Source organism: Humulus lupulus, chromosome 7, assembly GCF_963169125.1.
Source record: "Humulus lupulus chromosome 7, drHumLupu1.1, whole genome shotgun sequence".
NCBI classification, from domain to species: domain Eukaryota; kingdom Viridiplantae; phylum Streptophyta; class Magnoliopsida; order Rosales; family Cannabaceae; genus Humulus; species Humulus lupulus.
In genome coordinates, this window is record NC_084799.1 from 167,414,130 (window position 1) to 167,427,024 (window position 12,895).

The 12,895-nt window shown below is 32.9% G+C and overlaps 1 non-coding gene across 1 annotated transcript; it reads right to left on the reverse strand.

Moving 5' to 3' along the window:
* Positions 1-11,905: 11,905 nt before the first annotated feature.
* LOC133793319 (small nucleolar RNA R71) lies at positions 11,906-12,012 on the reverse strand. The gene has a single exon (XR_009874768.1). It is a non-coding gene; the product is annotated as a small nucleolar RNA R71 (small nucleolar RNA).
* Between the last annotated feature and the right edge of the window lie 883 nt (positions 12,013-12,895).

Below are 12,895 nucleotides of genomic sequence, written 5' to 3' on the forward strand. Positions count from 1 at the left end.
TCAAATAAAGAGCCTCATGGTTTATCCATCTCCAAAGTAACTCCTCCATCCTTATTAATGGTCCCTTGACTTGATGCACAATGTATGCTAAAATTCCCATGGTCAAATAATAAATTATTAGATTTCATGGGTTTGCTCAAATCGGGACTATTATGGAAAACATAGAAACTGCTCATTTTTCTCCCAATTACAAGAAAAAGACAAGTCAGAACTTTCCAAATCAGGCTTTTGTACATGCTAGAAATCAGGTGTCATTTAATGGTAGATTCTTTTCCAATCATCTTTCCCTTATTGGGCCCAACTGTAGCAGCCTTCCGAGCACCGGCCATCACACCACCACCATGAGAACCACCAATATTCAAAACAGCAGTCCCACCCTCCTTAGCACAACTTCTCTTTGCTGGGTGACCACTAGTTTTTTATGGTTTAGGGGCTCTAATCCAATCCCCAAACTTCAATGTTGTGTTGATATCTACACCTTTCGGTTTTGTTGGGCATTCATGGAAAGGGTGCCCTAGGATGCCACAGAAATAACAAAGCTCTAGTAAGCGTTCACAGCGAATCCACATAATTATCGGTTCTAGTCCCGACTTCATTCTTTTCTTAATCACCCTTGTAAGAGGTTTCGACATATCAATATCGATCCTTACCCTCATTATGCTTTTGATACACTCTCCATATCAATTACACTCAACATCAAAAACGGTCCATTACAATCAAATTTCAAATAAGGAACGAATATGTGTACCTGCAGATATAGAAATTAAAAAGGAGATTCTTGATGAGGCGCATACTACTCCCTCCCTATTCTTCACATCCAATGACTACTAAAATGTACCAAGATCTAAAGGTGCTATACTAGTGTCCTGGAATGAAGAAGAACATAATGAAGTGTGTAGCCAAGTGCCTTACGTGCCAGCTATTGGTATTAAAATAGCAAATCAAAGATACACAGCAGGGAATGGACCCTTTTTAATAATTATTAATACATATCAAGATCATACACACACATATATATATATATATATTAAATCACATACAATTAGATTAGAGATTACCTCTTGTAGCCTATCAAGTGTCCTCAAATCTTTTTGTATAAAATAACCGATCTTCCTATCCAAGTTCTGAAGACTCACACCTTGATCTTCCAAACCAATCCTCAAACACACAAGGACGTGTGCAGGCACGTAGTATTCAAAAGGTTGATTTATGACTCTCTAGATGTACTCAACACATGAGATGTAGAGAGGTTTGATAGAGATAAGAGGAATTGAATAGTTTTTCAGGTTTAGAAAAAATTATCGCTTCTGTTTTTTAGTAAAGTCTGTGTCTCGTGATAATTTCTTTTTTAGGTTTATAAAGATAATCAACTAATTTAATTAATCTTTATTTTTATTAAAATAAAATTGATCAGTTATAACATATTTAATTATTTAACTTAAATCATATTTAAAAAAGAATAATTTAATATATTAAATAAACAAAATATTTGAAATTTAAAATTCAAATCCGTGTGTGACGCCACTCACTGTACTGCACAGTGAGTGGCGTGAGCCACATTAGGGTTTTTCCTAATTTTCTCATTTGTTTATTTAATTAATATTTAAGACAATATATTTATCCCAAAATAAATATTAGTTAATTCAAAATTAACTTTATCTTAAAATATCAGTTTTAAATAAATAAATATCTTATTCTAAATTAGATAATTATTAATCTCTCTTTATATATTAATTCAAACAATATTAATATTTATTTTAACCTATAGTTTTTCAAAATAAAAACTATATAGTTAAATAATTAATTAATTCATAATTAATCAATTACCCATAACTATCACATAATTATTTCATTGCCTGAAAAAATTAATTCTTTTGCAATTAAATCATTCTTTCTTCAAATCTTTCTTTTGACACCCTTACTCCTGAAAGTGTAGCACATAGGTGATTTGGGGACCATAGACGTATAATATGAAGCTTCAATAAACTAGATCATTAATCAAACTCTTTAATCCAATAATCTTATTTATTAATTCCATGATTACTCCACTATAAATATGGAATTACACTCTAAGTATTTATAGAATTATATTTACAGAGTTTAATCTTGTAGTCCATTGATATAATCAATAAGTGTAGTTTTGTCATCCATTTATTGGTTCATTAATTAGAGTTGGTCAAGATTATCGCTTTTCCGTTCTAATTATCTCTTGATCCTTAAGTACCATTAATTCACTAGCAAATAATTAATCTATAATCAAATTATATATTTGAGCTCAATAACTGTTCAGTTCCAGAATTAATCCTTAAGGGAACCAATATTCAATCCGTTAGGAAAGTATGTATTCCATTATTGTAATTCATGTTTCCAGCCATTCATGATATTGAATCTCCAAAACAAAAGTCATTAGCCTCATTATACTATGAAACCTTAACGAATGAATCAAAACATCCAATAAACACAAACAAGAGTTCATGAATACTCATGATATAGACTGATCTACAAATGATCATCTATTATGATAAGAATCAAATCTTTATGTCAAACTATCAGTTTATAAAGATAATTAATTCTTATCGATATAGTCATATATAATTTATATTATATACAACACCTTTGCTAAGATGTCTATCCACATCACTAATATGAATTTAGATCACTTGCATCACGTATGCTTAGTAAACCACACTAGTAACCATTCATTAAAGATTTCTTACTTTAATATGTTACTGACTATTTTGTTCATTATATATGATATTAATTCTCTCATACTAATACAAGATCATATTCTCATGAATGAATAATGAATTTTCTTGATATTATCATATAATTAATTCAAACTATAATTATAATATTCAAATATATAATAAAATTGTTCTTTTTATTTAATTCAATAAAATATTTTTACATGCTTTTAGGGCATTAATCCTAACATCAGAGACCCTCTTCAAAGACTCTCTTACGATCCATCACCAATTCAAATCTAAACAAAAAAGTGTTCTTGCCCAAGGCTTCCACCTCAAAAGATCTTTGAATCTTCCACCATATAAATGAAATTATCTTTGGGGATTGCCCTTGTTGTAAGCACACATCCCACAAGAGATTTAGCAATATTATCAGCCCCTTTATCCAAGAGCGATTGATCCATAACATCACAAAAGTCATATTCTTCCTCATCCTCTAGTGCCAGGGAATTGTACAATGAAGAGAGGTTGTCGTCGTTCATGATGGAGATGTAACCGAGTTGCTGGGGAGCACGTAACCAACCGAATGATCGGAAGTTTACACTCCGGGTTAGAGACAAACATAGGTAGAGTATAGTAAATGCGAATATACTACTTTTTTGCATGCACGGTATCGTAAATATCTATTAATTGTGTGATTCAATGGAATGATGACAAGATTCATATTGAGTGCCCCACCCCGATTATATATATATTTATATTAATAAAAATAAATAATTAATAATTATTAAGAATTTGGAGTTTTCTAAAAACAAATTACCATTATTTCAAAAAAAAAACAAAATATAAATTTGAAATACTATTAATTTTTGCCACAACTTTTTAGTTAATTTTTTTGGAGTTAAATTATATATGTTTGAAACATTTTATTAATGAGTGTTATTAAATGTCAAAATTGTTGTTGTATGTTTTAGTACTTAAAAAATATATAATTAAAAAAAAGAACTAAACAATATATACAAAAGGCGTGCGCAGTGCTCTTGCTTCTTTTCGATGAAGAAGAAGAAGATCGCTCGAAAGCCTCCATACAGATCTCGAAATGAGGAGGTTCCTTCATCAACAATTGTGGCAGATTCTCGGTTAACAGCTCAAGAGCGGAGTCTGCCTTCTGAGGTAGATACGTTACTGCAATTATCTGAAGGAAAGGCTAGGTTGAAGAACATTTTAGACGAGGAGGATTTGCACCCTGTTGGTGGTGACGGTCGTTCTAGTCTAGAAGGTGAGGTGCTGGAAACAAATAGGGGGGACAGTTTTGTGAAGATGACTTTCTAGCCTCTGCTCAATCGCATTGGGCGAAGCTTAAGGATAAGCAGATGATCAGTGAGGCGGCCAAACTTCATTATGAGGAGCCAATTCTAAAAGACGGGAAGAGAGTTGCTCAGCTTGATTTGGCTGAGGTTGCTGAACAGGCACACAATTGGAATTCGGCTGTGATTTGTATGGTGATGGGAGCCAATCCCCCATTTGCTGTTTTTGAAGGTTTTGTGAAACGTATTTGGGGTCACCTTGGTATTGAGCGAATTGTTCAGATGCATATGGGGCTTACCATTGTTAAATTCAATGATGAGGCTACTAGGGATTTTGTTCTGGAAACTGGCATTGTGCAATTTGACAAGAAACCAGTGATTGTGAGACCTTGGACACAAGATCTTGACACCATCAGGTTAGTTCGTTCGGTTCCCTTATGGATTAGACTGCCTAATCTAGGTCTTCAGTATTGGGGACAGAAGTGCCTCAGTGCATTAGTCAGCACTATAGGGAAACCTATTATGGTGGATAAAGCTACTAAGGAAAGATCGATGATTAGATATGCGAGAATTCGTGTTGACATGGAGATATATGATAACCCACCGTTTGTTATATATTTTGTGAATGAAAGGGGTCAAGTTCAAGAGCAGTTTGTTGAGTATGAGTGGCTGCCCATTAAATGCAACAAAAGCAAGGGTTTCGGCCACAATATGGTTGATTGCAAGAAAACTGGTTCTAAAAGTTGGGTAAAGAAGGAAGTGACTGCACAGGAAAATGCTGGAGCTCCTACTGACTCGGAGGTAGTTGCAACTGATACAATCACAGAAGGTTCAGCAGGAGTTCCTGACCTTGTTAAGGATGTGGAGGGGAGTCATGAAAAGGCAGGGATTGAGATCAGTAGAGCTGCTGCTCGCGGAATTCATGATTTGGTTTTAACACCTGACACTAATAATAAGGAGAATTGGAAAGTGCCTAAGAAAACAGGGAACTCACGAGGGAAAGGGAAGCTTATTAGAGCTGTTTTAGACAAGAAACAGAATGCATTTAAGGTACTTCAGGAACAGGGGAAAGGTGGAACAAGTGGGAACTTAAATGACTTAAAATTAGATGGACTGCTCCAATATACTTAGTTGGAATGTAAGGGGTTTGAATAAGAGAGATGATTAGTGCTCAAAAATGCAAATTTATTGGTTTTAAAGTGTAAAATAAATTAAGCTTTAATTAATATTTTTATGAATTTATTGTAATATATTTTACAATTGAAAATATTAATTTTAAATTTAATTTGTATTTAATTTTCAGGAAATAAATTGCATTTGGACACTAATAAAAATGGAGAATAAAGAAATAGTTAAAACTGAAAAAGAAAATGAAGAAAGCGGCATTTTTGAAGAAATGTAGCTCAGGCCCGTTGGCCCAAGCCCAGCAACCCAAAGCTGCCAACCCTCCACAGCCAGGTGTCGCTCTCCCCTTGCGCCGCACGTCCCAGCTCCTTGCCCGCCACCTGTTCACAACCATTCCCTTTTTCCCTTCAGCTTCTCCTTTCAGCCATTCCACCACGTGACCAATTCTACCATCAATATCATCTGCCAAAGGCCCACCAAGCCCAATAACGTGACCCCCAGCAATAATGTGACCCCCAGCCTTCAAGCAATAACGTGACACCTGTCCTCCAAATTGCTTCAACAGCAGCCAGCCGCGCCACGTGGCGCGCTCCCATTGGATGCGGCTGGGTCAACACTTCCAGCTGCCACCAGCCCATTTTGTGTGCTCTTTGGGCCTTGGACCTCCTATTTTGAGCTTAAAACTTATCTTTTTTTTTTGTGTTTTTGAAAAAGAGCATTTTGACTATACACAAAAATAACTAGGGTAATATTAATAATAAGATTTGATTTTTCAAAATCATATTTTATTATTAATATTTCAGATTTATTTTGTAAACCCCATTTTGTTGTCTAATTTCTTTTTAGTCTTTCTCTCCATCTATAAATAGGGACACTTTCTTCACATTTGGTATGTAATTTTTAGAGTAGAGAAACTATAGCAAAATTTCCACTCACTTTCTTCACATATTTTATTCTTAGAATTTTGTGAGAATCATGAGCATAATGGCCTAATCTTCCTAGGAAGGTTAGGGATGATTCCATATGCAAGTGATGTTATTTTGCTACTTTGATTTACTATGTTCTTAATGTAATATATTTGAGTTATTTATGTTCTTTCATCTCTATCTTTATTTTGTTATCTTTATTTACTTATGCTAATAGTATATAGGATTAGTCATGCTCTTTCTATGTGCTTCTAATTAGTAAAAGTAATATTGATACATAATTTTATGTCTAATCTTCTATTGCATTATTTTTTTTTTTTTGATGAAAAGAAAATTATATTGAACCACAAACCAAATACAAAAACAAGCTCAAAAATAGCCCCTCAAGCCGAGGATTACAAAAAATTAACTTTCTCTAGGAAAGCTACATCTTTACTAGTCAACTTAAATCTATGCAAATTCTCAAGTCTAGCTTTCAAGCAATTTTGCAATAAAGCAAACACTGTATTTACTGAAAAAGAACAAAGATTAAAAATGCACTGGTTTCTATTCCACCAGATGAGGTAAACTGAAGCAGCTAACCCAGCAGCTAACATTTTTTGCTGCAAACACTTCGGTTTCCCCACCATCCAAGCAACCCAATCACTGAGATGAACTGGCCAGATCTTACAGCCCAACCAAGTAGCAACTTTGTTCCTCAACAACTGAGAAAACTTGCACTGAAAGAAGAGATGTTCGTGACTCTTCTGCTACATTTCACAAGTAGGACACAAAACAGATTTTTGTCATTTTTAGATTTTTCATAAGATTAACATTGTGCTTTTAAAGTAAAGAACTTTATAACTCAAATGGACTTTTGTTAGAAAAGAATATGGACTTTAATGTTAGATTTTCCAAGTAAATGTTGGGATGCGAACTATTTACTTGTGTATTTTTGTAAATCAAGTAACCAAGTAACTAAGCAAGCATATGGATGATTCTTGAAACCTTTCCATTTTTCAAACTCTTGATTACATCTTACATTTATCTCACCTATCTCACTTTATCATTTCATCAAAAAAAAAATACAATACCAAAATCTCAAACCTCTTTCCATTTACAATTTTATTTATTTCTTGTTACTAACTTTTTGTGTTATTTTCTAATAATCTTTTTATTTTAGGTTACCTCCTTGTGGATCGATCGCCCGATTATACTACAACCACCGCTTAGTGGTTGTCACATTTTGGGCGTTAAACAAATTTTGGCGCCGTTGCCGGAGAGGTAATTTTCAAAGGTTTAGTGAAATTTCTACAAAAAAATGTTAGTAACCTTATTTGTATTTTTGTTGGTGTAAATATTGTGGTAGTATAGTTTTTGTTTTTATTTTTTTTTATTTACTAATTTTCAGTTAAATTGATTATTACCAAAAAAAAATCATAAAAAAAATAGTTATTTATATATTTTTTTTCTTTTTCTTTCTTCCTTTCCTTTTTTTTTTGGTAAAACAAAAACAAAAATAAAATTACACATATATAAGTATACATATAAAAAAAAAACGTTAAAAAAAACATATATATTTAGTTCTCCATTTTTTTTCTACTTTTCGAATACCAAAAAAAACAAAAAAAAAACATTATATAGATATATATATATATTTTATATTTTTTTAGAAACGATGTAATATTCAAAAAATTAATTGGATAATAAATGACATGATTATTAAAATGTACAATATAATTTAAATAGAAAGTTGTTGTCTAGGTGAAGAATTACTTTGAGGCACATTTTCAAACAGTAATTGCTTCAATAACATATAATATATTAAACCTATAACTGGTTAAAACCAACTTAAATGAAATAATTGAGCTCGACAAATTGGGCAAGAAGGATTTCAATGAAGCTAGTTAACAATACAGTTGACATGAAACAAATGTAAACATTGTGGCATATGTGCATAGCTCGTTCCCACTTCAAATTTCTCCAAACACACAGGACAAGTCTGCCCTATCTGTTCACCACCCTCTCCAACTATGAAAGTAATAAGAATCAAATCCACAATCTCCATATTATTCCAATATGGAAACCAATCCTCAATTGTCATGTATGTCTCACAGTCTCAAAGTTCTATCTATCTTATCTATCTTTAAACATTATTTTTTAAATAGTCACGAGACTCTAGTTAATAGCCAAAACATAAAAGTTAGACTGTGCTCGATAATAATGATATTAGTAATTTATAAAAATTATTTTTTTTAAAATATTTATAAGTAACAAACTTTAAAAAGCACAACTAACAATTATTTAATTTAAACTGATTGTTTGGATGATGCTGAATCTATGGGTTATTCATTTATGATTTTATTTTCGATTTTGGTAAAAATAAAGAGTGGTCCCCTCTAATACTATATGAATGTCTAGCTACATCTTATTCTTTACCAGCATTGAAAGTTTTTCTTAACTGATTTAAAATTCTTACTCCTAATTCACTACTCAGACCAAAAAGTCACTGCAGAATTTCATTCTTTCATATTTTCCGACCTTTTTTTTTTCACTTCTCACTCTACATACCATTATTGCTCAAAACCCTTTTTTTCCTTCCTTCTCATGATACATAAAAGCAATTAATATTTTGATTTTTTTTTTCAGAAAGTAACATTTTTGGGAAAATGTACTTTTTAATTGAGCTTAATTAAATTTTATGAATATCTAATTTTGACTGAATATAATTTAATTAAGTAATAGAATTTTAATTATTAAAAAAATAAAGTAAATTTTAATAATATTAAAAATTTGATCAACCCATGGAGATTTTAATTTATGTTATGTAAATTTTTTCTAAACTTTTCTTAAATTCCTAAAAATATTATCTCTATCTTTCTTATTATTTTTCTATATCTTTAATTAGTTAACAAGAGGCCACATTTCTTTCAATTTTTTTTTTTAAATATAGTCCACAGCACAAGCCCAAGAGCCCAACAGACAACTCTAAGGAAACCTAATTCGTTTTGTAGACCAAACCGACTCACCTCTCCACAGCTACTTCTTCTACTTCACCAAAATCGTTTCCCTCACAATCTAATATTGGATGCTTTTTGATAATTTTTTTTTTTTCGTAAAGTTTATTTTTGTATCTGATCCATCGTATTCTATTGGGCTGTGATGTTGAGTGGATCAATTCTGTTGAGTTCGTATTGCCTCATATCATTTTGAGGTAAACATATTGGGTTTTGGATTTCAGATTAGCAGGCCTGAAGATTGGAAGAAACCTCCTGACCCCAAGAAATGCTTTGTTCAATTTTTTGGAATGGAGGAAATGTAAGTGGCTTACCAGTTTTCATTTATTATCTCATTAGTTAATGTGTAATGAAACAATAACAGTGTTATATGATTGTACTTTTGTAAAAAAACAATATGAGATGTAACTCTTACCTTTAAATTTAGTTTTCTATGTTTATGTAAATAAGAATTAGTTTTCTTCTCTCTGTTTGTTTAAACTAATGTAGTTTTTTTTTTTTTTTAGTTTTTGCAGGATTACTAATTTGAAACTTGCATATGTACTCATCTAATTTTACTATGCTATTACTATATGAAAAGAAATCTCACTAACCCTTTTAATGTTTCTATAAAAGTTTCATAGATGAAATCAAACTGTATTACTTCAACAATTTCTGCAAGTGTATGTTTCAAGAGGTATTTTTTATTATTTGAGAGTTTATAATGATGAGAGATGAGGTTTGATGAGACAATGTTTATCTATTTGTAATGTGTTACTGAATGCGAAAGGTTGTGTACTTCTGAAATTGTGCGAAAGGTTATTTACCATTACTGTTAAACTGTAACTTTTTTTTTAACATATTCTGTTAAAGTCATACCAAATTTGTTAAACCATACTAAATTCTGTTAAATACCGTTTGATAGTCATTTAATAAATATTGAAACCAGTTAAATTGAGACCTCAAAAAGCCTGCCTAATTTACATATATGCATGTCTCTCTGTGTAATTAAGAAATAAATCAAATTTAAGGAGTACTATATATTAGTGATCGAGGCTATAAATATAGTAATTATACAAGCTAGCAATAAGGACAGCAAGCAATAATTGATAATCCTTAATTTGACATACATATAGATCAATGGAAAGCACTGATCAAGAGAGTGCTGCTCATGCCGTGGCTGATAATAATACAAAGTATGAACCCGTTGGAGGATCAAAAAAGGTAGTGTTAATGTCTACGGTTACACGGATTGTGAGTCTTGGATTATGGTTCTTTACTTTTATTCTCCTCTTAGTAGCCCTTATTATCCTGACCACTAACTCCAAGACCATTGACGATGTTTCGATCACACTCAACGTTCAGAAGATATATTCATACAGGTATATGAATACATAATAGATGAGATGATTTTTATTGTGTCTGCAAATGCTAATAGTTGTGTCCTATGGCAATGGTTGTATATTTCTCAACTGTTGCATCACTTGACTGAATTATAGATTCTGTTAAAATATTAATAACCAACTGTTAAAACATACCAAATTCTGTTAAACCATACTAAATTCTGTTAAATACAAAATATCGTTTGATAGCCATTTATATAATAGGTAAAGATATAAACCTATATAATTTATTTTTCTCTCTTTTTAACTATAGTTTTATTAATCTTTCTTTTTTTTCTTTTTGTTTTTTTTAGTTAAATAAATATTTGTAGAAAAAAAAAATTAAGCTTGTTATTTTATCTTTACTTTACTTTTCTTTATTTTATATTTTGTGTTTTTTTATTTTGTTGCTTAGTTTAGGTTTTTCTTTTCTTTGCCTTAATTTTCCTTAGAATTTAGTTTTTTTTTTTTAAAAAAAGCATAAAATTGTTCCTAAAATTTCAATCATAAAACGCTTAGTATTGGGAACAATTGTGTAATATTACAAATGATAGAAACCGATATTGTTCTGTCTAGAAAGATTGGTTGTTAAATAAGGTTTCTGATAGCGTTACCCTCCACACTTACCTGGGAACCTCGGGGAGTTCTGTCTAGGCAAGTGTGGGTCTAAAGCGGTACCTTGGCAACCTTCCCAATCGGCCTGGGAACATTTCGAGCATCTACCTTTGCACTATTACATTGTTGAACTTATTACTATAAGAAAACCAAGCTTCTTCTGTCAAAATAAGCAATCTCACTCTGCTTAAAGGTTGTTTGGTCGAAAAGGTTGACTTGTGATCCACCATACTTACTCATTAACCTCAGGGAGTTCTAGTAAGGCGTTGGAGATCACCCGAAAACCTCCAAATCTACCTGGGAACAAGTTTAACAAAAAAAAATCAATAAAAAATTTAAAAAAAAAACAAAATAAAAACATAAAATAAATCTAATTATGATTTCCGAGAGTGGATGAATCATCACGAAACTTCTAGTGACACTTCTTCCAATTCATCTACCACTCCTACCGGAACTCCTTCCACCAATCATGCTTCTCCACATACTTTCACTGATAATAACCCATTCGCAATGGCTCGCAATGATGAAATCCAACCAAGAACTCTCAATGACTACCTCCATCCTACTCGCACTTCCACGCCTTCATGCATTATCTTCCCTCCTAATATGCCCGCATTAGACTTTAAACCTGCCATGATTCAACTCTTGCCTACATTTCATGGAATGGAAAACGAAAGCCCATACGTGCATATCAGAGAATTCGAGGAGGTGGTAGCCACGTTCTATAACCGAGCCGAAAATGCCGATGCTGTGCGACTGAAGTTCTTCCCTTTCTCCTTGAAGGACAAAGCCAAAAGCTGGTTATACTCTTAGAGACCTAGGTCGATTGGAACATGGGAGGAGATGACCAAATCTTTCTTTCTGAAACACTTCCCCAGCCATAAGACCAACAGTCTAAAACGGCATATTTCCACATTTTCCTAAAAAGACAATGAAACATTCTATCAAGTATGGGAAAGATTCAAAGATCTGTTAAATCAGTGTCCGCACCATGGCTATGAGAACTGGCGTTTGGTCAGTTACTTCTATGAAGGCCTCATGAGTCATGAGCGCCAGTTTGTAGAAATTCTATGCAATGGTGAATTCCTCGAAAAAGAGCCAGACGATGCTCTTGAATATCTCAAAGAAACTGCGAAAAAGTCTCACACCTGGACTGGTCCAGTGCTACTGACAGCACCAACCGACACAAACCATCTGGGATCTATCAACTTCGAGAAGAGGATACTGTTAAGGCCCAACTCGAAGCTTTGAAAAAGCAGTTTGAGGTCTTAATGACGAAAAATGGCCAAAAGTCGCATATGATCGCTCAAGCGGAACCGCAAGAACCTTGCTTTGTTTGTGGAGGGACAGAGCACTTAGCTAAGGACTGCTTAGCTTTGAATGAAATGAGGGGGGTTTATGAGGAGCAATGCAATGCCTTAGGGGCATATAACAAGCCATTCTCCCATACGTACAACCCTGGTTGGAGAAACCACCCAAATTTCAGTTGGAGAGATTCCAACCAAGCTCAATCGTCTGGAGGCCAATGGAGAAATTAGCAACAAGTTCAACCATCAAAGGCATATTCTGCACCTCAATACAATGCTCATCCACAACGAAATTCTCTCGAGAATACTCTTCATGCATTCATGGAGGAATAATCCAAATTGAATTGCCAAATGATGGAAGAAATCAAGGAAATGAAATGTCAATTCTCAAAATTGACTGAATCCTTGGCCATTCCGGAAAAAGGAAAACTCCCTTCCCAACCAAAATTCAATGTTCAAGGCCAACACATGGCCCAATCTTCAAATTCTAATGATCAAAATGTCAAGGAAGTAAATGCCATCACAACGAGAAGCGGTAAAACTTTGACAGATCCACCCATAAAATCCAACTCTC